Genomic DNA, 24498 nt, shown 5'->3' with positions numbered 1-24498 from the left:
TAAAGGAAATATAATTTACTCATTTGTTTCAATTTGTGTGCTTTGAGATCTCTGCCCAGAAAGGAAGGAAAATTCCATTCTCTTTCTCCTTCATTTCCTCCTTAAAAAAAAAAAAAAAAAAAAAAATCCCAAATGGCTAGGATACACTAGTAATAGAGTTCAGATCTCCATGAAATGTTCATGCTGCTCCCAACTCATACATGGAGGAGTCTGGGTAGCTACGTGGCCTGCATCTTGGGCTCCTGGGCTCCCCTTCCAGGACACTACCCCATTTCTGATTGCCACACGCCAGCTCACCCATCGTCTTTCCGAAAGACGCCTAGTTGTGGCACATGGAGGGGAGAGTTACTTGGATGGATTCCCTTCACCCATTCTCCTGCTGGCAACAGTCCTGCTTCCTCTGTCTCCCCACTGTGTGCTTCCCAAAGAATAATTCTTTGCTACTGGTGGATATGCTGTTGGCCTTCCCAGTGGATGTCAATGGCAGCTCACAGGTAAAAGGCAAGTTCCCACTCAAGGCCATTATCCAGAGCGAACATGCCCAGGGGATAAGGCCACCCATGCTGGCATCCCTTCCTGCCGGCAAAAAGAGAGCCACTGCCATGGTGGGAGGAGGGAATGGCCAATGGTTGGCTAATGGATCTAGAGCACAGCTAGATAAGATGAACAACTTTTAGTGTACTAGAGCACTGTAGGGTGACTATAATTAAAAGCGACCATTTATCATATATTTTTTAATAGCTAGAAGAGCAGGTTTTGAATAATCCCATCTCAAAGAAATGATAAATGTTGGAGGTGATAGATATGCTAATTATCCTAATTTGGATATTCTACATTGTATACATGTATTGAAATACCACAATGTACTCCATAAATATGTACAACTATTATGTGTCAATTAAAAATAATACAAAAGAGAGCTGCCACCAGCTATACCTTATATCTATAAATACTATTGTGAAATAATCTTAAGAATGTAGGGAAAGATTGTAGCTTCTTGAAGAAAGTATCCTGCATCAATTAAAACTTCACTATCAGAGTGATAGTATCAAATCTCTAAGAGAAATAACCTGGAATGGTATGCATTTGACTTAAGAATATTTCTTCCCTTTTGCTGAGAGGTGAGTAAAATTAGCATTTCATAAAGTGTGAGCTCCAGGTATACTACACCAGGCCATTCTAAACCCACTCTTCTCTTGTTTACTATAGCCACAAGGAGTAATAATAATGATGATGATAACAGCGAACATTCAGTGAGTTTGCATACTTACCATTTGCCTGATTTTACAGAGGAGTGGCTGATACACAGAAAGCAGAATGTCTTGATAGCCTCCCAAAGCTGGCAGGAAGTGGCAAGCCAAGATTCAGATGCATGTAGCTACTCAGCTATTCTGCCCTCCTGGACCTAACTGTAGAACTAGGACCAGTGGTTAGACCCCATGAGCAGACACATCAAAACTCACTCTGAAAAGAAAAGTCTAAGTAGTCCAAGCTGTCCAAAGACAGAATAGACCTTGACAGTCTCAAAAACAAAGGAAACACACAAAGCATGAAATCTAAGACCAAATATCTCTGACCTCCCAGAACATATCAAAAGTACAGATCTGAGTATAAATACTATACCCTACTGGCCTAAGTATTCATCAGATGGTGTGTTTTTGGCTTAGGGGTTCTTACATGATATACACAGAGAGAGAAAGGGAAACAAATTTCTTGGCAGATTCAAGCATCTGTGTAGGGAAGAGGAAAGAAGAGTAGTACACTTAAGAGAATCGCAGTGGGATGGGGGTAAGAGGCTGAGAATAGACACGTTTTAGGTTTCGGCTAAGAATTGAGAGAACTCACACAGTTGCTGCGAGGATCAAAGGATAACATGCAAAAATAGACAGAAAAGTATAGATCATGAGATAAATGTAAGAAATTCCATTCCCAGAGGCAGCTGGCAGTGCTACAGACTCCTGAGCAAGTGAAGCAATGCAAACTGTCGGAGGAATATGGTTCCACTGAACCTATTCCAGCCAGGAAGAAACAAGGATGAAAAGGAGGCTTTGGGAACAATGAAGGCAACAAAGACAGTTGGTGGGGGGTGGAAAAAGGAATACATGAAGGGAAGTCCAATTCTGCCATGGCTTGGACATCAAGGTGCCCAAAATTCATGAAGCTCCTCCTTTCTAGCATTTGCACCCAACAGACCTGAAAATAACCGGATTGCCAGGCCTTTCCTACCTCTCCTTCCCTCTACCTGAAACATCTCTCTTCTCCTTCCTTACTCAGCTCTTTCCTTTGTCTTCTGCTTGGTCATTTCCCAACTATGTTTCAGGTCTCTTAGTTGTCACTTTCTGCAGAAATCCTTTCTGGACTTCCCCTCACCCAGTGCTAAATCCTTCTTCTTTTTGGCTCTCCAAACTCCCTGTTCTTTTTTGTTTGTTTGTTTTTTCTTCCCAGAATGTCTCACAAAACAGCCAAATATACCTCTGTAAAGACAGAAAGTAAAATAATGCTAGTTCTGTGAATTATCTCTTCTTCTCATGCAAATACCTCAACTGCCACCAATGGACAGAAAGGAGCTCAATGAGAAGCCAAGCTCCCTGTTCTTTCTCCGTTTCTATATAGTTACTGCCTCTTGCCCTGTCTTCCCCGTCACCCTCCATAAACTTGTTCACCTCGTAAAGGCAAGAACCATGGTGTCTACACAGTGCCTGGCATATAATAGAAGCACAATAAATTCATTCATTCATTTATTCGCCTGACATATATTTACTGAATATACATTCTGTGTCAGGCACTGAAGCAAAGCAGCAAACAAAACAGATAAATTCTCTGCCTTCATTCTTGGGGGGAAGGAAAGGTTTTTTTGTTTTGTTTTGTTTTGTTTAATCAAGTAAATGAAAACAAACAAGATGGTTACAGATTGCTAAAAGAGGTATGGAAAAAAATGAACAGTTTGATGACATGAAAGAGGAAGAACTTCTTTAAGTCTCATGTCTTTGGATCCTGGGAGAATCTGTCCCCTGCAGCCTAAAGCCATGCTCCTTCTTTCACAGGGATTCACTGGGATCCTCAGGGAGATCACAGGACAATGAGGGGAACTGAAGAGGAAACCAGGAATTGCAATCATATGGGATAAGGCCTACGACAGATACTCACGTGGGGCCGGGTATGATGGAAGGGCCAAATGGTATGTTGAAAATTTAGGAGCAGTGCTCCAGAAGGGCTTGTGGTGAAGGTGACTTTGAGCCTGGTGATTCAGAGTACTACAGTTTCTGGGACCGTAGTACTGGATTTGAATCCAGCCCCCACCCCTCACTAGTTTTGCGGCCTTGGATGAGTTACTCAATTTCTGTGTTTCAGGTTCCTTATCTGAAGGATGAGTTAAATGATAATACTCACCCTACAGGGCAGCCGTGAGGATTAACTTTATTCGTATACATAAACTACTTAGAATATGGTGAATATATAGTGAGTGTTATACATGTTGACCTCGATTACTGTTTTCAGGATGCAAAAGAGTTAGCTCAATGAAGAAAGAGTGGTGAAAAAGCATCCCAAGAAGAACCTGTGGAATGAAGGAAAGAATGGAAAGAATGCCAAATGACTCCAAGATGACAAGTCAATCAACAGGCGCTGGCTTTGTCCATGAATAATCATAGGGGAGAATCCACTGTGCTAGAGCTGCCTTGTGGGTTAAGAACAAACGCAGGGAAAACAGGCAGGTTCTCTATCCTCACAGGCATATTCAACAAGACTAAACACACAAGGAAGAGAGACTAAACACATAAGAAGGATGCAAAGCAGCAGAAAACCAGGTCTGAACTAGGTAGCCAGACCCCGATGGTAATCTCAAAAAAAAAAAAAAAAAAAAAAAAAACATAGTATTTTGTTTGTGATGTGCCAGACACTGGGCTAAACACTTTATTTGCTTTTCCTGCTTAAATTCAGCCCACAAATACACATTATGTGACTGCCTCCATGACAAAACCCCTAGGAGATTTTAGGGAAGGGAAAGATCAACCCAAAGGACCCAAAAAGACAGCAAAGCTTGAGCAAGGCCTTAAGAGAAGGAAAGAATTTGAATAGAGGGTGAGTAAAAGATAAACTACAGAAGCACAGCCCAAGAGAAACATAATGTGAGCCACAAATACAAGCTACATATCTAATTCTGAATTTTCTAGTAGCCACATTTTTTAAAGTTAAAAAATTAACTTTTAGAATATATTTTATCTAAATATTATATATTTAGAATATATTTTATCCGGCCGGGCGCGGTGGCTCACGCTTGTAATCCCAGCACTTTGGGAGGCCGAGACGGGTGGATCACGAGGTCAGGAGATCGAGACCATCCTAGCTAACATGGTGAAACCCCGTCTCTACTAAAAATACAAAAATTAGCCAGGCACAGTGGCAGGCGCCTGTAGTCCCAGCTACACGGGAGGCTGAGGCAGGAGAATGGTGTGAACCCGGGAGGTGGAGCTTGCAGTGAGTGGAGATCGTACCACTGCATTCCAGCCTGGGCGACAGAGACTCTGTCTCAAAAATAATAATAATAATAATAATAAAGAATATATTTTATCCAATATTTGCAACATATTAAAATTTCAGTATGTAATCAGTATAAAACATTATTAATGAGATGTTTTACATTTTTTTTTTCTCTACAAAGTCTTTGATATCTGGTGTGTATTCCCTACTTACAGAACTTGTCAGTTTCAAGTAGCCAGACTTCAAGTGCTCAATAGCCCCATGTGACTACCATCTTGGACAGCACAAGTCAAGAGGGAAAAAAGAACAGGCATTCATGGATGTCTTGCTAGGCCTCAGTCACTTTTTCTAGAAACACAGCTTTATTTAATCTTCCAAACCACTCCCTTAGGGGAATATTGTTACAGGTTGAGTATCCCTTATCCAAAATGCTTGGGACCAGAAGTATTTTGGATTTCAGATTTTTTTTCTAATTTTAGAATACTTGCATTATACTTGTGGGTTCAGCATCTTTACTCTGAGAATCCAAAATCTGAAATGTTCCCATGAGCATTTCCTTTGAACGTCGTGTCAGCACTCAATGACAAAAGTTTGGATGAGAAATCCAAAAATTTTGCATTTTGGAGCATTTCGGGTTTTGGATTTTTGGATGAAGGATATTCAACCTGTATTATCCCCATTTTACAGAGGAGAATACTGAGGCTCTAAGAGGTTAAGCTGACAGCTAAATAAGTAGGTTGATCTAGGATTTAAATCCAGCTCTCCCCAACTTCAAGCCTGAGAATGTTCCTCACGCTGGAATTGTCTTAGGAAACTGCTTCCGGGGACCGTGCACCACAAAACAAGACAACACCCAGGCAGACAGAACCACAGAGATCTTGGGATCCACTTCTGAGCAGCTTCCTCCCGAGGCTCCACAGCCCACACCAGCTTTGTGCAGCCTCCCATACCGGGAGCAGGGTGGACAAAAAGCAAGCAGACAAACACACACAACTTTTCTCTTTCCAGTTAATTGAAATTGAGACGTACCCTGCTCCATCACAGCAAAATGACGAAAGGAAGGCAAGGAAGGGCACCTGGGTAGGTAAATCTTTAACTTTTGCTGCAGGTATGTGCACGATGAACAGACACTTAGTTGGCTGCTTCTCAGCCAGCCAAGCAGGGCTCCCTTACACCCTTTGCGGCTCTATTTTGTTGTCAATTACTGTTTCTAAAACTATTAAGGGAGGAAGGGGGAAGAGTATAAACAGCATTAACAGTAATTTACGATCTGAAAGGGGACAGCAGGAGTTCGAAATCCGTCTCCATTAAGACACTTTCCCTACACTCCTCTGGGTCCTGGAGCTATAGGATCAGGATCCAAGATCGTAGGAAAAGGATGTTTATACAACACTTCTGGCAGAAAAGACATTTTTTTTCCTTGCATCCCGAGGGCAAGGTTCAGCTGACTTTCCATAAAGCGTCTGGTCTGTGCCGAGCGTGCTGTGGGCACACTGTCCCTGGTGTGGGAAGATACTGAGCTTTCCAAATTTTTATTTTGTTTTATTTACTTTTTGTTTAATGAACCCTCCTTGATTTCTACAGTCATTCAAGACTGTTGCCACCCACCCCACCCCACCTCAACCATCAGCAAAGCCCACCAGGAAAATTGCCAAGAGAGACGCTCATCAGCTCTTCAGTGAGAATTTTGCTATGCTCTTGCCTTTGGTAACTCCAGATTCTTTGAGACAAAGGTTGACTCCATCACTAAGGCATGTTTTATACCACCCAGTTTAACTTTGCAGGACCTACTTCTTAAGTCAAGGAATTGCAAGGCCACATTACGTAGCAGCTTGAGTTAGAGTCTAAAAGGAGAGCCAGTTGCACCCCAGGATTACCATGTTTTTTTCCTTTTTCTTTTCTTTTGAGGTGGGCATGAGATACCATGGTCTGGCTCTGAACACAGTCTCTGGCAGCTACTTATGGTTCTCAACACTAATGATGCGATCAAGTCTTTGAGTGAATTTTGGAGCTGAAGGGAGAGACAAAAAGAAAATTTCATAAACCACCCCCAGAATCTGTTCGCTGAAGCACCGCACATTTACAGTACCAACTTCGCGAACCAGTCTCTTAGTTCACTAGCGACCCCACGTGGCCAATTTAAAATAACAGTAATTTTTTTCCTCCCTGCAGAAAAGAAACGTAACACTTCAAGGTTTTACTCCTAAGTCTTTGTAGAATTTAAAAACTGAAAAGCTGTAAGGACTGTTGATGTCACCTGACCCAACCACCACCTCATTTTACAGGAAGCAGAGGTTGAGAGAGGTTTAAAAAAACAAAAAAGGGCTCGAAAGGTCACACAGAATGTTAAGGTCAAGTTAGGAAGCAATACAAGAAATGATTCTAAGAGATTCTATGCTACTGGATTTCAATGTATTAATGGAAGAAAGGAAAAGAAGGCTTTTTGTTCCCCAGACTAGAAAATAAATACTGCTGTTACAGAAGAATCACTGTAATAAGACTGCATGTTTTAAAGTATCCCAAGTTCCAATGGGTATGTAGGCAATACATATATTTCTTTCCTCTTCTATGCCTAAAGCTTACCAGAGTACATTAAACAGAGTCACGGCAAGAATGAGGCCAGCATGGACAAGAGGGAAGAGTCAGCATTTGGCAAATGTGAATTCGATGCCCATTCCCAAAGCCTAGCCACTGAGCAAAGGAAAAGATTGGGTTTGATTTCCACCCTCATAACGGCACTGCAGAGTGGTACTATTATTCCCATTTTAGAAATGAGAACACTGAGGCTCAGGGTACTAAACTAACTTGCTCAAAATCTGACAGAGACTAAACTGCAAAGCCAGCGCTCTGCAGGACTTTACTTAATGCCTCAACTTATCTATCCATCAAATGGGATAATAAAGTCAGCCTATTGATCAGAAAATGTTAGTGTTTGAAAGGGTCCTCAGAGGAACTCTTTTTCAAATGAAAATGGACCCGCTGTACATATAACAGTCAAAAATGATTGGTGTCTATTTGCATATATATAATAAAGTCTAGCAAAGAGAACATGAGGGCTATTGTGACCAGATTAAAGCTGAGAGTTAAACAGGGCATTTGCAGTTTTCGATCTGCTTCAGCATCCGGGCTCTATATTCTGTTTTGTTTACTCTGTAACATGAAGTTTCTGATTCACTTTCCCCAAGATAAAAGTCCATCTTGGTTTGACGGGCAATGTTGCTGCTGCTGCAGCAGCTGGTCAAATCACGCTGCCCTTCCAACCTCAGAGCTCTCCTCAATTCAAGAGAGAGATGCTTCATTCAAAGTCTGCTCTAAAACCAGTTAGTGCATGTCTACCCTCAGGTCCATGTGGTGTTAAAATATGACATTCTGTATACATTTATATGTGTATGTGTTGATATTTATTACCACTACTAACACAGTTTTAAATTAGGTGCAGATGACCTTAAAATTGTTTGTTTAACTCAAGCACCACCATAGAATTCAAAAGTTCTGGGAAAAGGAAGGAAAATTTGAAAATCACTGATCCAGTCCAGCCTGCTATCAAGAAATCTTACTCTTGTTAAAACAAAAATGAGAACCTCCAAATTTTAGGATCAGCTCAAATCTCCACTCCTCAGCACCATCACTACAATCCCATGTGTCACCTTTCCCATGATGTGTCTCATTTGGTCTCCTTTTGCCATCATAGGTTGGACCCCCTCCCCCACCAACCCCCACCACAGGACATGGTCCCCCACTCTTGGCAGCTCTGTCCACAGCACGGACCAAACTCCCTTTGCTGTCTGCTCTGAGCACCATGGAAACAGTCTGGAATTTTCCCAATGACATTTCTAAAATTACTGCAAGAGAATAGAAGGTAAATAAACACAGAAAGTGGGAGAAACCTAAAATCAATGATTTACAAAGCATGAAATTCTTATCCAAATCTCACTACAGGTCATTCTCTCTCTCGAGCTAGAAAATCTTTCCCTGTTCCAGGAGGGGGACCCAAAATAGAAATACTCCATGTAAATTGGTACAAAGCCTCTGAAAAGCAATCCAGCACCATACTTCAAGGTCTGTAAAAAATTCCTATGCTCAGGCCCTGTAATTTTGCTTCTGGCAACTCACCTGAATGAAATAATCAAACAGTGAGGGCAGTAGTTCATTCACAAAGATGTTTATCACTAACTCACCTATAATTAAAAAAAAAAAAACCTGAAAACAAATTGTGCAACAGGATTTATGATGTAGCCATAAAACAGAAGATTACATAGCCATTAAAAATGATGTTTTAAAGCATTTTTAATAATACCAAGTAACAAAAAAGAACTTTTCATGGCATTTCGTGAAAATAGCAAGGTGCGAAACTGGTGCACATTATGTAATCAAATATGTCAAACCAAAACAAGAGAAGTATGAGTGTGTAGAGAAAAAAAAAGAAACCTAGCAAAATGTTCACAAAGTGAACTGACCAAGTGGTGAGATTAATGCTGATTTTCTTCTCTACTTGAATTCTGCTTTAGTTTTATGATGAGCTTGCATTAATTTATAATCTGAAAATAAAATAAATTGGGGTGGTCTCTTTAAAAAATATTTTATTAACTTTGAAGATACTAACTTTTTAAAGATATGAACTCTGTAGCCCAGGAGGTGGACACATTTTCTCTATCTACATCTCCCTACCTCCTCTCTGTCCCCAGCATGCTCCATCTCCACGCCTCCTGCTCCGCCCACCTCATCTCTGCTTCTCCTTTCTGCTTGTGGATCCAAGAGATCCACATTCATGACAGCCAATGATGTGACCCTCCAAGGGACCTTCTGGAGTCACATTTGTCAGGAGGCTGGTGCCTCTTCTGAATTCCTTACCGTTAAATAAAGCAACCCCATGAAAATCCACATTCCTCAAATGTCTTAGAAGATTTTTCTTTTCCCCTTAGTTGAAAGGCAGGGTCTATGGAATCTGGAATTTATTCAACTAATATTGATGGAGCGTCCACCATGTGCTAGGACCTCTTCTGGAAGAATACATGAGACAAGGCCACCACCCTCTGAGAACCGGCATTCTGGCATGGGCAAAAAATAATAAATAATCACGCAAATGAGAAGAATATCAACTCTGCTAAGTGCTGTTCTCAGAGTGACTCAGTGGCTGCCTGAGACAGTTATTCTTCAAATCTGCGACAGTAAAACCACAAGGGAACGTCCAGGAGGTACCTTGATGCCAAGATGTTTAGAAAAGCTCAACCTCTTCAGGTCTCATGCACCGGTGGTAAATGCTAGAAGATGCCAAAACTTCTCAAGAAGAGAGTTGCAGGAGGCTTCTAAACACAGATATGCACACATAAGCTGTGGCCAGCTGGCTCTCGTTCTCCTCATAACATTCCCTCCACTCCCTGTCCAGTGATGCTGGTTAGGAGAGAGATTGAAGGAGGGTTGTGATGGTATTTTTGAGACTCAAACAACTCTTCTAGAAATTAGACTCTTAAATGGGTTGTAGGGGGCCTGTTGCTTCTCTCTTCTGTGGATTGCTGTTAGGTTTTGCTTTTGTTTTTATCAGAATAATAATAAAAGATTTAAAATCACTAGGAGCCATAATGACTTTATCTTTGTTAATTTTCCTCAGCAAATACCTTAGGATGGGAAAGTCCTGAAAGCAGAATGAAAATTACAACCTAAGACAGAGGGCAGAGGAGATTCGAAGAGAAGGGAGCACCTCCAACTCAATCTGTTTTCTCAACAGCACTCTGCAAAACACACACAGACACACACACCCACAAACACACACACACACACACAGTCACTCACTCACACTCATCCTTTCTTCCCAGATAAGCTATGGCATTGCCTGAGCAGCCATTCAGAAAATTTTCCAACCCCTCTATAACTTACAGAGCTCTTCTTTCTGGACATAAATAAGAATTTCAACTGGGCCAAAAGCAGACAGTAAATTACCGAAAGATTCATCAAGCATCAAACAACAGAGGAGAATGGTTTGAAGCTGATTGTAAAAGATTAAGGCAAAAGGTTCTGTCCTGAGGAATTGCTGTTTGAACAGGAAATCAAATGACCTAAGGTGGTGTTGGGGAGAAGGGAGGGGAGAGATATAAATCAAGGAAACAGCAAATACCTGATTGCTCTTGTGCCTGTGGAAAATTTTTAGCGAGAACTCAAGAAAATGAAAATTGAGCTCGCCCCAAATACATCCCAGATGTCCACTTTTGACTCCCAAGAAATGAGAATGCAAAATGGAAAAAATACTTAAAATGAAAATGAATCCATTGGGATATATCCTCCACTAATCTGGCACCCAGAATTTACCTTCTCTAATTTTGTTAAGCGAGTAGCAAATGTGGTACTTAAGGAAATGGTGTCTTCTTCTCTAGCTGTGTCTGTGTATATTTTGCTTCTCTCATGGTATTGATGGACCTCAAGAGCAAAAGCCAGAGTCTGTGCTTGTTCCAGGCACATTGCTGCTAGTAGGTGTTCAATACATATGTATTCATTGACTGAAACATAAGCTCTGAAAATGTAAGGGTCTCTCTACGTACATATCTGTTAATAAAATGCACACAAGCATCCAGGTTGTGTAGAGAAAGGGTTTATGAAGCTACTGGTAATCATAATAATGGTAAATAAATAACTCTTTACAGTTTACAAAGCACTTTCATAAACTTTATCTCTTAACTCCCATAACAGCCATGTGAAATAGGATTGAGGTTAATTCTCCTGTCCCAGCACCTTTCTGAGAATATCACCAGATGGACTAATTACTCAGTTCATAAAAGAATACATCCGCTCTAACCCCAGGAATCCCAGATCGAGCTGTGTTAGCAGAAACAAATAGCAGTCAGCTCTGCTTGCACATCCTCAAAAAGACACATAAAGTCTGAGCAACAGCAGCTGTAAACAGCAAAGTCAATTCACTGCCAAAGAGAAACCACAGACCTAATTTTTCATATTCCTACTATTGCTGGTTCAGTTCTGGTTTGTGGGGATGTTTTGTTGTGTTTTGTGTTTCTAATAAAATTTTTTACAGTTTGCACCTCTCCCCCAAATATCTGACACTGAAAAAGGAAATACTAAAATGGGCTGGGAAAAGAAAAACTAGAAAATATGTCATGCATCAAACCTATCCTGGCTCAACTTCTTTTGTTTTAACAAACCCACAGTTTGAAGCAAGGAATTCATGAATAAATCTATTTTTACAATGTTTCTAGACTAATTTTTTCACTGAGGGCTTTGAAAAGTAAGTTTGGGATTGTACCATTCCCTAGATTTTTTTAGAATTTTCATTTAAAATAAACGTCAATAATTTTTTAAAGTACATCAGAATAGGAAGTGTAGTGTGTGTGTGTGTGTGTGTGTGTGTGTGTGTGTGTGTGTGTGTGTGTGTGTAAATTAGTTTCAATCTACCTTATAGGGTAGGTTAGTTAGCCTTTGAAGAATGCTAATCAGAAAATATACACCTTAGGAGTGTCAGTTAAAATCTGAAAGATCCTTATCAGAAGTTCCAAATCCAGAAACTCTATGACAATCACTTCAAATAGTAAATTCTTAATCTATACTATGGGATTTATTAATTTTGCGTTAGGGATATTTGAAATAATTTCTTACTGTTGAAAGGAGTAGTGATCAAACATGTGGGTTGGTTAGTCTATCTCCACTAGAGTGTAAATGGAAGATAAGAATCTCAGGAACCCAACAGTCTACTTCAGTGGGACACCCTAGCCTAGATCTCATTGTGATACACTTGACAGATGATGCTATTTCCTGATCCAACTGGAAAGCTGACCAATTCTACTAAATACAACATTGCAACATCTGCCTGCAGTAAACCTTTCCTGCAAGGTGCTTTTCAGAGTGCCAAAGGGCAGGCTGGGCGCAGTGACTCATGTCTGTAATTCTAGAACTTTGGGAGCCTGAGGAGGGTGGATCACTTGAGTTCAGGAGTTCAAGACCAGCCTGGTCAACATGGCAAAACCCTTTCTCTACTAAAAATACAAAAATTAGCCAGGCATGAAGGTAGGTACCTGTAATCCTAGCTACTTGGGAGGCTGAGGCAGGAGAATTGTTTGAACCCAGGAGGCAGAGGTTGCAGTGAGCTGAGATCACGCCACTGCACTCCAGCCTGGCGACACAGCGAGACTGTCTCAAAAAAAAAAAAAAAAAAAAAAGTGCCAAAGGGCAGAGAGCGAGGGCTTCACTAAGAATACAAGATCAGACCTAGGACTGCTACGGGTTCTGCTTGCTAATAAACGTTGGCACTTGGGCAGCAGAATTCATTAAACTTCATGGTAACATATCAGCTGATAGCAATACCTTGGGGAAGAGAAGCAGCCATGGCTTTCATCTACCTCTAATCCTTGGAGGCAATCAATATCCACCAAGACAACACGACAATTCCAAACCACCATATTGGCTAGGACAGCAAGCAACACCTCAGCTTGAATTTATACTATCTGGAATTTGTTGGGAGAGTATAATGTCCTCTACCCACATTGCAGCCCACAGGGAAAAGCATTTTACCTTCTCTCCTTGTATGAGGAAGTTCTGAGGAAGGCATTTCTGCCTTTTCTCCACCTCCATCTTCCTACTCACTTTTCCCTAATATGGAAGCAGCTGAACATGGCCAGAGCGTGCACATTCACTGGGTCACACTGCACTGTGATAATGGTTAGTGGACATTCTTGACACGCACTCTTGTTCTCTTTCCATGTCTTCTTATACTTCCTTCCTTGGATACAAAAGACTTGCTTGAGCTTTGCAGCTGCCATGTGGTAGACACACCTGGGAAGATACGGCTGCTGAAGGCAGAGGCTCATCTATCACGTTGGTTTTTCCCACCGGGGCCTTAACTATGGTGCCCATTAATGTGGCCAGTTAGGAAATAGTGTGTTCTCACTTGCTATCTCTTTCTCTCTCTCTTCTCTCTCTCTCTCTCACACACACACACACACACACACACACTATGAAGGTCTCAAGATTCAGATTCAGGTCTAAGCTATGTTCTCCAATGCATGTTACACCATGTGATGAAAGATGGGTTGTTGGGAGCCTGGCCAAATATCCCTTAATAAAGCAGGTCTTCATTCATCATTGGTTGTTGATATCTGGGTGTACACTCCACCGGTTTAAAACTCAGAGAAGACGAATGCCATTTGGTACCCTGAACCTGAACCTCTACCAGAATGCTCTGTACCCACCAAAATCATTTTGTCTAACAATATTTAATAACATGGTGAAATATTTACAATACACTTCCAAGTGAAAAAAGCTTTGTGCTCAAGAGGCTATGTAGTGTGGTTTCAGTTTTGTTTTCTACATGAAAGGATAATGAAAGAAAATATCCCCAAAATGCGTATCTGCCTATCTCAGAGAGATTTCACCAGTGAAGATTTCTATTTTTGATCATTACACTTTCAAAATGCTTTACAATGAACAAAAACATTTATAACTAGTGGGAAAAAATGGTACTGTAACAATTTAAATATTTGCTCTTGTCAGGCAAGTCTCTATAACAGCGATGTCCCACAGGAATAGAAGAATGCAAGCCACGCAGGTAATTTTAAATTGTCTAGCGGTCATACTTTTTAAAGTTTAAAGAAATGGGTGAAGTTAATTTTAATAATGTATTTTATTTAACCCCATATACCAAAATATTATCATTTGAATGTGAGCTCAATATAAAAATTATTCATGAGATATTTTGATTGTTTCTTTTGTACTAACTCTTTAAAATGAGAGGTACATCCTGGCTGGGCGCGGTGGCTCACACCTGTAATCCCAGCACTTTGGAAGGCTGAGGTGGGCAAGTCACCTGAGGTCAGAAGTTCAAGACCAGCCTGGCCAATGTGGCGAAACCCTGTCTCTACTAAAAATACAAAAATTAGCCAGGTGTGGTGGTGCACACCTGTAATTCCAGCTACACAAAAGGCTGAGGCATGAGAATCGCTTGAACCCAGGAGGTGGAGGTTGCAGTGAGCTGAGATCACGCCATTGCACTCCAGCCTAGGCAACAGAGCAAGACTCCATCTCAAAAAAAAAGAAAAAAGAAAGAAAGAAAAAAGAAAAGAAAAGAAGAAAAAAAAGGGAGGTACATCTTACACTTAAAGAATTAGCTACATTTCAGACTGGCTATGTTTCAAGGGTTTCATAGCCACATGCGACCAGTGGCTTCTAGAGTAGACAGCACAGCTCTGTACAATAGCACTGAAGAATCAATGTAGAAAGCATGATGCCAGGAGAGTGGAGGGAGATCTCCCCCTAGTGCGCTGTAGACCTTGACATCCTACCACAGTCATATGTTAAAGTTGGGACTGTAAAGGCCCCTGTTAGAAAGTAAATCTACACCCTTTATTCATCTATTGTTCACTGAGTCGCCTTCGTCATAGGTCAGGCACTTGGCTGGATGCTGAGGATAATGTCATGAAGGGAGCCCTGCCCTCCTGGTAACCCACTGTCTAGTGGGAGTGATGGCCCATAAATAGACTGTGGGTTTGATGGAGCACAGAATTCCTGCAAAAGGAGACATTGGAGCCAGTCCTGAAGATGAGTTGAGGGTCTTGGCAGAGGCAACAGAATGGGTAATGGGCACAGGTGTGTAAAGGAGTGTGCCTCTCAGGGAATGAGGTGGGCTGTGGTGTCTGCGTCACAGGCTCTATTGGGAGTACTGGTGGGAGCTGGGAGTAGAGAGAGGGCAGAAGCCATGGGGTGAAGAATAAACTAGAAAGACAGATTCCTGGTGTTTTAGAAAGGGTACTTTGGCTGCTACATGGAGGATGTATTAGAGCCATAGATTGACTGGAGGAGTGAGGTCCAGCTAGGAGAAGAGAACTATGTCCACATGAGAGCCAAAGGTGCCGAACCACACAGTGCAGTAGGGAATGGGGATGAGTGAAGAGAAGGAAAATCAACAAAACTTAGCAAGCAACAAGAGGTAGGGTGTGAGAGAGAAGGGAGAAGGTTTTAGTAACGCTTCACTTCTAGTGCCCTAGTCTGGATAAGTGGGTGAACAGTCATGTCCATAAACAATGGAAGCCTTGTATCTGCATAGAGGAGACTAAGTAATCACTGGGGACCAGCAACCCCAGCCTGGCACCTTGATCCAGCCCAATGATGAGGCTTGAGCTTGAATCTCTCTTCATAACTGGCCAGTTGCCCTGTCTAGGGCCCTGTGCTTCTCCAGGCTGGAGCCCTACCTTACTCCTTGCTTTGATCTCCTTGGAGATCTCCTGGGGATAGTCACTGTCCTGGTGCCCCTGTCCTATTTGAACAGAAACACAACTGCCACTCTGCTAGTCAGCCTTCCTGCATTTTCCCTCCTACCAGGAGATGGGGCTCATTTTCAGTCATTCTTCTCAAATATTTTTCTTTTCGAATTTAATGTCAGGCTGGCTCAAAAAAGTAATTTTAGCAATACCAAAGCATTCATATTTTCCTTCTAGTGCCAAAATTATATTTCTTGCAAATAATTTCTTCTACTAAGTACAAATGTCCAGCATACAGCAAAAAGTGTTAGTCACATTTATTCACATTTCTAGAGCAATTCGTAGTTTTCAAGGCACTTCCATGATTTCTCACTGCTCTAAAGGCAAGGTCCCAATTCCTGCCTTGATATGCCAGGCTCTTGGTGCCTGGAGCCCTCCCTACCTCATTGCCCCATTTCCCTCCACCCTGCCTCAGACTCTGCTTTCCATTCAGACCCATGGCTCCAACCTGCACCATGCTCTCTTCCCCTTGCCTCTGACTGCGCCTCTGCATAGGCTGTATCTTCCATCTGGAAAGCCTCTTCCCACCTTTCACACCTTATTCCTTTCTGCCTCCATCTCCTCCAGGAACACTTTCCAGCCCAGCCCAGCCTGACCTCAGGCTAAGATTGGTACCCTCCTGACTTGGGCTCTCATAGCAAATTTACTCATTTTTCCCCGCCCCTGGCCACACTGGACTGTAGGGTCTGCCTGCCTCCCTGCCACTAGACTATGAGCAACCTGTGGACACATTCTGTGTCTTTTCCATCCTTTTCCGTTTTCTCCTTGCAGAGTCTAGAGCACAAGGTGGATAAGCAGTACAGTATCTTATTCTTACTCCTGGCTGTAGGGTTTGGTTCTGTGTCCCCAACCAAATCTCACGTTGAATTGTGATCCCAAGTATTGGGGGTCTGGTGGGAGATGATTGGATCATGAGGGTGGTTTCTAATGGTTTAGCACCATCCCCCGAGTGCTGTCTTGTGAGTATGTTCTCATGAGATCTCGTTGTTTGAAAGTATGTAGTACCTCCCCCTTCTCTCTTCCTCCTGCCCCAGCCATGTGGGATGTGCCAGCTTACCCTTTGCTTTCCACAATGATTGTAAGTTTCCTGAGGCCTCCCTAGCCTTGCTTCTTGTACAGCCTGTGTAACCGTGAGTCAATTAAACCTCTTTTGTTTATAAATTACCCAGTCTCAGATAGTTCTTTATAGCAATGTGAGAACAGACTAATACGCTTGGTTACAGGAGTGAACAGGGTCCTCAAAAAGCTATGTCCAAGTCCTAAGCCTCCCCACCTTCATCCACCCCACCCGCATTCTGTGAATGTGACTTATTTGGAAATAGGATCTCTGCGGATGTAATGAAGCTAAGGATCTCGGCATGTGATCATGCTGAATTTACAATAGGCTCTAAATTCAAGGATGGTGAAAGAAAGGAACAGGGAGCTTTCAGACACACAGACACAGAGAGACACACAGGGATAAAGCCTTGTGCAGACAGAGGCAGAGACCGGAGTGATCCGTCCACAAGTCAAGGATCACTAAGGATGGCCAGGGCCGCCAGAAGCTGAGAGAGAGAGAGAGGCAAGAACGGACTCTTCCCTGGAACTGCCATGGGGACCACCCCTGCTGACTTCTTGCTTTCAGACTTCTGGTCACCCAAATTGTAAGAGAATAAATTTCTCTTGTTTTCAGCCACCATGTTTGCAGTAATCAGTTACAGCAGCTCTAGGAAACAGAAATAAGGGGATCACTGTGAAATGTGATACGAACACACATATGATGCCTATATACCTGAGTAAAAGTATTTTCTGTATACGATTTGGTTTCCTTTTGGAAATTCCCTTAAATGTCTAAGCTGCTTCACCTCCCCCCCACCCCATGTAAGCGCCCCCTTCGCAGCCTCACCCCCAGCTGGGTAAATCACCCCGTGTGGTCTAGCCAGCATTCTACTAGACTAAGCCAGCTCATGCTCTTGACTTGGTTGCCCTGTTTCTCCCACTTTCCCCTTATCTGTTACAGCCCACTCCCCAGCGTGGAGTCCAGTTGGATTCCCTGACTGTGTGTAGCCTCTACATCTGTGACACCTGATCCTTCACTCCCAGTCCTCTCAACTTGCAGGTTCCTCCTTTCTTCCACATCCAACCCCAGGAGCAGCCCTTGCAAGTTCCAGGATGTCCCCACCCCCAATCCTGAGCTCACTGCCCCGCCAAGGAGGTCCTCGTCACAGCCCAACTCCCAGCACAGAGTATCTGTGAGCATGTCATGAGTAAACACATTTTCCTGCACAATCAATACACTGATAATGACGGTGTTGTTAATTTCGAGCAGCAGTAGTTAAAGAAGGAGGGCCTTTTCTTGTCTATCTACAACACACTTTCAGGTTCAAAATCACACGTTATCTTTAACAAACCCATTGCTCCTCAAGACATTTTCTTATTTACTTCTTCATCAGACACTTGAGAGCTATCCGAATAAAAATGAAAATATGCTGGCCTCCAGGAATGGTATCTTTCTTGATACCTAGTCAAAGCAAAAGTCAATATCTAATCCCACCATAACTGATTTGCTAATTGTGCCTGAGGTAGATAATATTCTTACTCTTTAAGTCAATTACCACCCATCTCTATCCCGAAAAAAATTATTAGATTTTTTGCAGTGAAAGCAAACCAAATGAAGGGATTTCACATTCCTGGGATACTGCAGGTGTTTTTATTATTAGGAATATGTCTATGCAAAATAAGAGGCATGCCAATTAGCAACATGTTTAGTTTTCTCCATGATGGGCGGAAAGGCACCATTGAGAACTCCAGAGTTTATTTTTGTAATTTTGACACAATTCAGTAGTTTTCCAGAAGGTCAGAGGGCCTGAAGCAGATGGTGGGCTTCCTCTGATTCACCACAGTGACGTCCTTCCTGGTCAGGCCCCGAACCCCGGTTCAGGCCGTTTTTATCTTCCCTCCTGCAACTGCCAAAGCCTCACACCCGCCCAGCCTGCCACTTCCCACAGCCTCTTCGTCCACCCACCTGGAGATGCAGAGCCACCTCTCACATAGCTGATGATGTCACTCTCGTGTTTAAAACTTTCCTCTCACCTTTGCCTTGCGGATAAAATCTGAACCCCGAGACCCAGTCTCTCTGAGTCACATCAGCCTCACACGCTCTCTGGCAGCAGGAGACACCTGAACTCAAACCACATCAAAGTAATTTGTGTTTCCAGCTCATTTCACTCACAGCCAATTAGCAGCATTTCAGAAATGAAGGGGTTTTCTTGTTGTTCATTATGCCTATAGCCCTCTATTTTATTTACTCTTGAACACTTCGGTCACTTTCCCTTTGCATTTTGTTATAATGTAACCTACTTGTTTGTTTTATTGTTTTTAAAATCTTGAAAAGACTAAACAATAATAAGCCCCTGAAAAGTGTGCAAAAACACACACGTACAAAGGTGTGCTGATGGTATTATGGTTATGGGGTACATTGTCCTTGTTCGTAGGAGACCTTTGCTGGGATATTGGGCTGAGGTGTCATCATGTCTGCAATTTACAAATGTTCAGCTAAAAGAAAAACTGTGTGAGAGAGTGGGACAATGTGGAAATTTTTCAAAATAAAAAGTTGGGGAGAATGGGGAAAGTGAATTGAATTTTTTTTGAGACGGAGTCTCGCTCTGTCGCCCAGGCTGGAGTGCAGTGGCTGGATCTCAGCTCACTGCAAGCTCCGCCTCCCGGGTTTACGCCATTCTCCTGCCTCAGCCTCCCAAGTAGCTGGGACTACAGGCGCCCGCCACCTCACCCGGCTAGTTTTTTGTATTTTTTAGTAGAGACGGGGTTTCACTGGGTTAGCCAGGATGGTCTCGATCTCCTGACCTCATGATCCGCCCGTCTCAGCCTCCCAAAGTGCTAGGATTACAGGCTTGAGCCACTGCACCCGGCCGTGAATTGAATTTTAAGTAAATTCATCATTCAACAATTTGATCCTACATGAGCCAGCCTTGGGGAAGCACCCTTGCCTCCTTATTCCACTCCCTCTGTCTGAATCCCATGGTAAATCTCAGAGGCCCCAGTCCAAATACCTCCTCGATCTCTCACATGCTCTCTGCAAGCCAATTGGATCTCTCCCTCCTTTACAATAATACTCTATTGTCCATACTCTTCATTCCTACAATGTTAATATTGCATTTTCGGCTGCTGTCAGCTTCCCGTGAGCAATTTGAGAGCTCCTAGTGCCTAGGATAGAGCCAGGCATACAAAAGGTGTTCAAATATGCTGTCCTAGAGGAAATCAGTGAGGAAATGAGTAAAGCCATGCCATCTATTTTGTACAGAATTGTATGTATATATATATATATATATATATATATATATATATATTTTTTTTTTTTTTTTTTTTTTTTTTTTTTTGAGACAGAGTCTTACTCTGTTGTTCAGCTAGAGTGCAGTGATGTGATCTCGGCTCACTGCAACATCTGCTTCCTGGGTTCAAGCAATTCTCCTGCCTCAGCCACCCAACTACCTGGGATTACAGGCACATGCTACCACATCTGGCTAATTTTTGTGTTTTTAGCAGAGACAGGGTTTTGCCCTGTCGGCCAGGTGGTGTCGAACTCCTGACCTCAGGTGATCCTCCCACCTTGGCCTCCCAAAGTGCTGGAATTACAGGTGTGAGCCACCATGCCCAGGCTTCTTTTATCCACTAGGGTACCTGAAAAAATGAGGCAATATGAATTGAAACTGGGCCCACAAAAGCTCAAACTTAGCCTGAGAATTCAGGGCTCCGCAAGTAAGAGAAATGGGGTGTAGCAACTAAATGCGTTTTTCCAGAGAACTATCCCAGAAAACAGAGACACCAGGGGAATGGTCTTTCTTTGGTGGGGGGTGTACTGATGCTGCTAGCTGAGGAAAATCCCTGGGGCCCCAGCCATGGGACCCTCCTCACTCTAAGTTGTCCAGATGTTCTGGTTTCAGCCTAATCCATCCCAGGCAATTCATTAAGCATCTCTTGAGGAGGTGGCTTCTAGTATTTTCTTCTCTGTGGATCCACTAGATTTGCAGGGGCTCATGCACAGTTTCATCCACATGTTACGGCAGATCCATGACAAAGAACAGGGCTTTTGTGGCCAAGAATGTTTGCAGCCCTGAAATGCAAGAAGGTGTGACAATCCAGTGAAGCCCAAGGGAGGGGATTTTATAGCCATCTCACCTCAGACAGTCTACTCAACTACTTTGTTTCACGCCATCTTTACACCTATTGCACATATTATGCCCTTTAATGACATCCTTTCTTGGTTGTTGAACCTCAACACATCATAATTCAAAACATTTTCAATTGTAAATTGGCCTTTACAAAGCATTTCTAAATTCCACAGTATCTTTTTTTATTGTACAGCATATGAATGTGTATATCATCTCCCATCTCTTCAGAATTATTATCTGACTCTAAACTCTTACACTATATTTTTTAAATGCAAGGTTTTTGGAACAGGGTCAATCATCTAGATTCCTACTAAGCCTTCCTTTTTTTATTTTTTAATTTAATTGAATTTTAAGTTCCAGGATACATGTGTAGAACGTGCAGGTTTGTAACATAGATAAACGTGTGCCATGGTGGTTTGCTGCACCTATCAACCCATAACCTAGGTATTAAGCCCAACATGCATTAGCTATTTATCCTAATGCTCTCCCTTCCCCCCTCCCCACCCCTGACAGGCCCCAGTGTGTGTTGTTCCCCTCCCTGTGTCCACGTGCTCTCATTGTTCAGCTCCTACTTATAAGTCAGAACATGCAGTGTTTGGTTTTCTGTTCCTGCATTAGACTAAACCCTTTTTCTTGCTACCTCCACCCAGTACCCTGAAGGATAGCATGGAGGAATGGGAAGACTAGAGACTATGTGACCTTTTTAAGTACCCAGCATCTCTCTAAACTTGAGATCCTTCAGCTCTAATGAAATAACAGCAATTGTGCCAAACGCAAAGGACTGCCTTAAGTGGTAAACGATGTAATAAATACAGTATCTACTGCATGTAGCGATACTGGAAAGATAACTTTATTAGTCAGGGTTCTCCAGAGAAACAGAATCAATCAGACAGAAAAAGAGAAAAAGAAAGAGATGTGTTAAATGCTATTATCCCACATGATTACGGAGACTGAGAAGTCTTACAACCTGCCATTGGCAAGCTGAAAACTCAGGAAAGCTGATGGTGTCATTCAAAGACCTGAGAGCCAGAGAGTCCATGGTGCAGATTCCAGTCCAGGTCCAAAGGCCTGAGAACCAGGAGAACCAAGGGCAGAAGAAAATCAATGCCCAAACTTAACTAATCAGAGAAAAAATTTAACCTTCCTCTACCTTTTTGTTCTATTCAGGCTCTCAATGGATTGGATCTTGCCCACTCACATTGGGGAGGGCCATTTACTTTACTGAGGCCATGAATTTAGATGGTAATCTCTTCCAGAAACATCCTCAACCTGACACACCCAGAATAAAGTTTAATCAGCTATCTGGGCATCCTTGGCCCAGTCAAGTTGGCACAATTAACCATCACAATGCCGGTTCCCTTCCTATTCTAACAATAGTAAGAGCTGATATTTACTGAGCACTTACTCTGTGATTTATATGTGGTAACTCTTTAATCTTAGGAGCAACCCCATGAAATAGGCTTTAATTTACAGAGGAAACTTAGGGGGAAATGAAGTCAAAAGTGGCAAAGCCAAACACTGAAAAGCTACATACTGAAGAAACGGCTGAGGTGGCTCTACTGCAAAGGGAGAACTTTTAGCAACTACATGTAAACTCATTTTCAAAAGTTCCTAAGAGATACTGTGAAGTCATGAAAATAGCAATAGATGAGAAGTCCAAAGCCTGGGCTCCTGTCCAGGCTCCATCAATTCCTAGTTTTGTGATTGTCGTGGAGTGCCCTCCACACGCCCAAACAGCATATGAGACTGTATGGTTTTCCTCCTCTTTGGAATAGATGGGCTTGCTAGACACAGTTACCACTGATCTTGAAAGCAAAGAATAGGCCAGGCATGGTGGCTCATGCCTATAATCCCAGCACTTTGGGAGGCCAAGGTGGGCAGATCATTTGAGGTCAGGAGTTGTGGAGACCAGTCTGGCCAACAAGATGAAACCCTGTCTCTACTAAAAATACAAAAAAATGAGCCAGGCATTGTGGCACGCACCTATAATCTCAGCTACTTGGGAGGCTGAGGCACAAGAATCACTTGAACCCAGGAGGCGGAGGTTGTAGAGAGCCAAGATCATGCCACTGCACTACACCCTGGGTAACAGAGTGAAACCCTGTCCGAAAAAAAAAAAAAAAAAAAACAGAAAGCAAAGAATGCCAGTGTCCCTGTGTCCCTTCCTGAAAGATAGGCTACACATCTGTGTTGAGAGAGAAAAATAAATAACATCTGCAAATTTCCTAAAACTCCCTTTTGTTTGGAAATTCAGCTTGTTTACATATATCCTCAGAAAGGCAAATTTTAAATTCCAATCCGTGGTCATGGGTTCACAATTTATGATCCTAGGGAAATTTTTGAAAGGCAGCCATACATCCCCTTCCTTTGTAGGACAGACATTCCTTCCCTTTGTAGGACCCTTCAAGGTCCTGGTTATAAATTTTAGTCAAGATCCCACTGATGCCTCCCTCCCCAACCCTACACCATGGAACAAAACTAAGGCTCCAGATCAGTTGAGATGGGAAGATGATATCCCACCTCAAACAGGAGGTAATAACTAGACATTGTCTGATGTTGTCTGCACAAAGCCCTTTGATCAGCCTCTGTCCCATGGCCATCAAAATAATTAAGATCTAATGCAGAGAAGAAAGATTTGGACTAGGTTTGGCAAGTCCTGGAACACTGGTCTTAGCTGAGTTGAGTCATTTAAGTTCACCAAGACTTAAATTTCTATCCAAAAACATGACAATAATAACATCTATCCTGACTCTTTCAAGAGCCACTGTGGAGATTAAATGACCTCATGGTTAAGAGGTCAGATTCAGAGTTAGACAGCCTGAGTTCAAACCCCATCTCCAATACCTACTAGCTATATAACCTTGGGCAAGCTATGCATTCATTCATTTAACTTATCTGTGCTTCAGATTCCTTATTTGTAAAGCAGGGAAAAGCAAAGATCCTATGTCATAAGGTTGTCGTGAGGATTAAGTGGGCTAATATGTGCAAAGTATTTAGAAGTGTTTGCCATTAAGAGTTAGGAGTTAGTGCTCATATAAGTGGTAGCCATCTTTATGGGAAAGCATTTTAAAAGCCAGAACCATCACTCTAAGATACCTCTGTGGAATAAGTCTTACCCAAAAGCTTTCTGTGAATTTTCAAACAATGAGGGCCTGGAAGTTTGCTTTTAGACTACTTCAAAATATCCCCTGCCCAATCACCGAGTCAGAACTGCAGCATCTATAGTTCCTGAAACTTAAAGGAATATTGTTGAAGTCCTGTAGGGCCCCCACTCTGCTTTCTGCCCTCCCAAAGCATCAACTTTAATTCAACTAGAGAAGATGGTCATTTCCTGAATGATATGGTTTGGGTTTTGTGTCCCTGCCCAAATCTCACATGGAATTGGAGGAGGGGCCTGGTGGGAGGTGATAGGATCATGGAGGCAGATTTGCCCCTTGCTGTTCTCATGATAGTGAGTTCTCATGAGATCTGATGGTTTAGAAGTGTGTGGCACTTCCCCCTTCTCTCTCTCCTTCTCCCGCTGCCATGAGAAGGTGCTTGCTTCCCCTTCACCTTCCACCACAATTGTAAGTTTTCTGAGGCCTCCCAGTCATGCTTCC

The 24498-nt window shown here is 42.5% G+C and overlaps 1 protein-coding gene and 1 non-coding gene across 2 annotated transcripts in view; one reads left to right on the top strand and one right to left on the bottom strand.

Moving 5' to 3' along the window:
* The window catches only part of MED28 (mediator complex subunit 28), a 1184036-nt gene that overhangs the window by 885667 nt on the left and 273871 nt on the right, over positions 1–24498 (top strand). The gene's annotated exons all lie outside the window — the stretch shown is intronic.
* Positions 2445–2581, bottom strand: LOC126955847 (small nucleolar RNA SNORA75). The gene has a single exon (XR_007726134.1). It is a non-coding gene; the product is annotated as a small nucleolar RNA SNORA75 (small nucleolar RNA).

Source organism: Macaca thibetana, chromosome 5 (genome assembly GCF_024542745.1).
Source record: "Macaca thibetana thibetana isolate TM-01 chromosome 5, ASM2454274v1, whole genome shotgun sequence".
Classification (NCBI taxonomy): domain Eukaryota; kingdom Metazoa; phylum Chordata; class Mammalia; order Primates; family Cercopithecidae; genus Macaca; species Macaca thibetana.
This window is presented reverse-complemented; position numbering and strand designations above follow the sequence as displayed.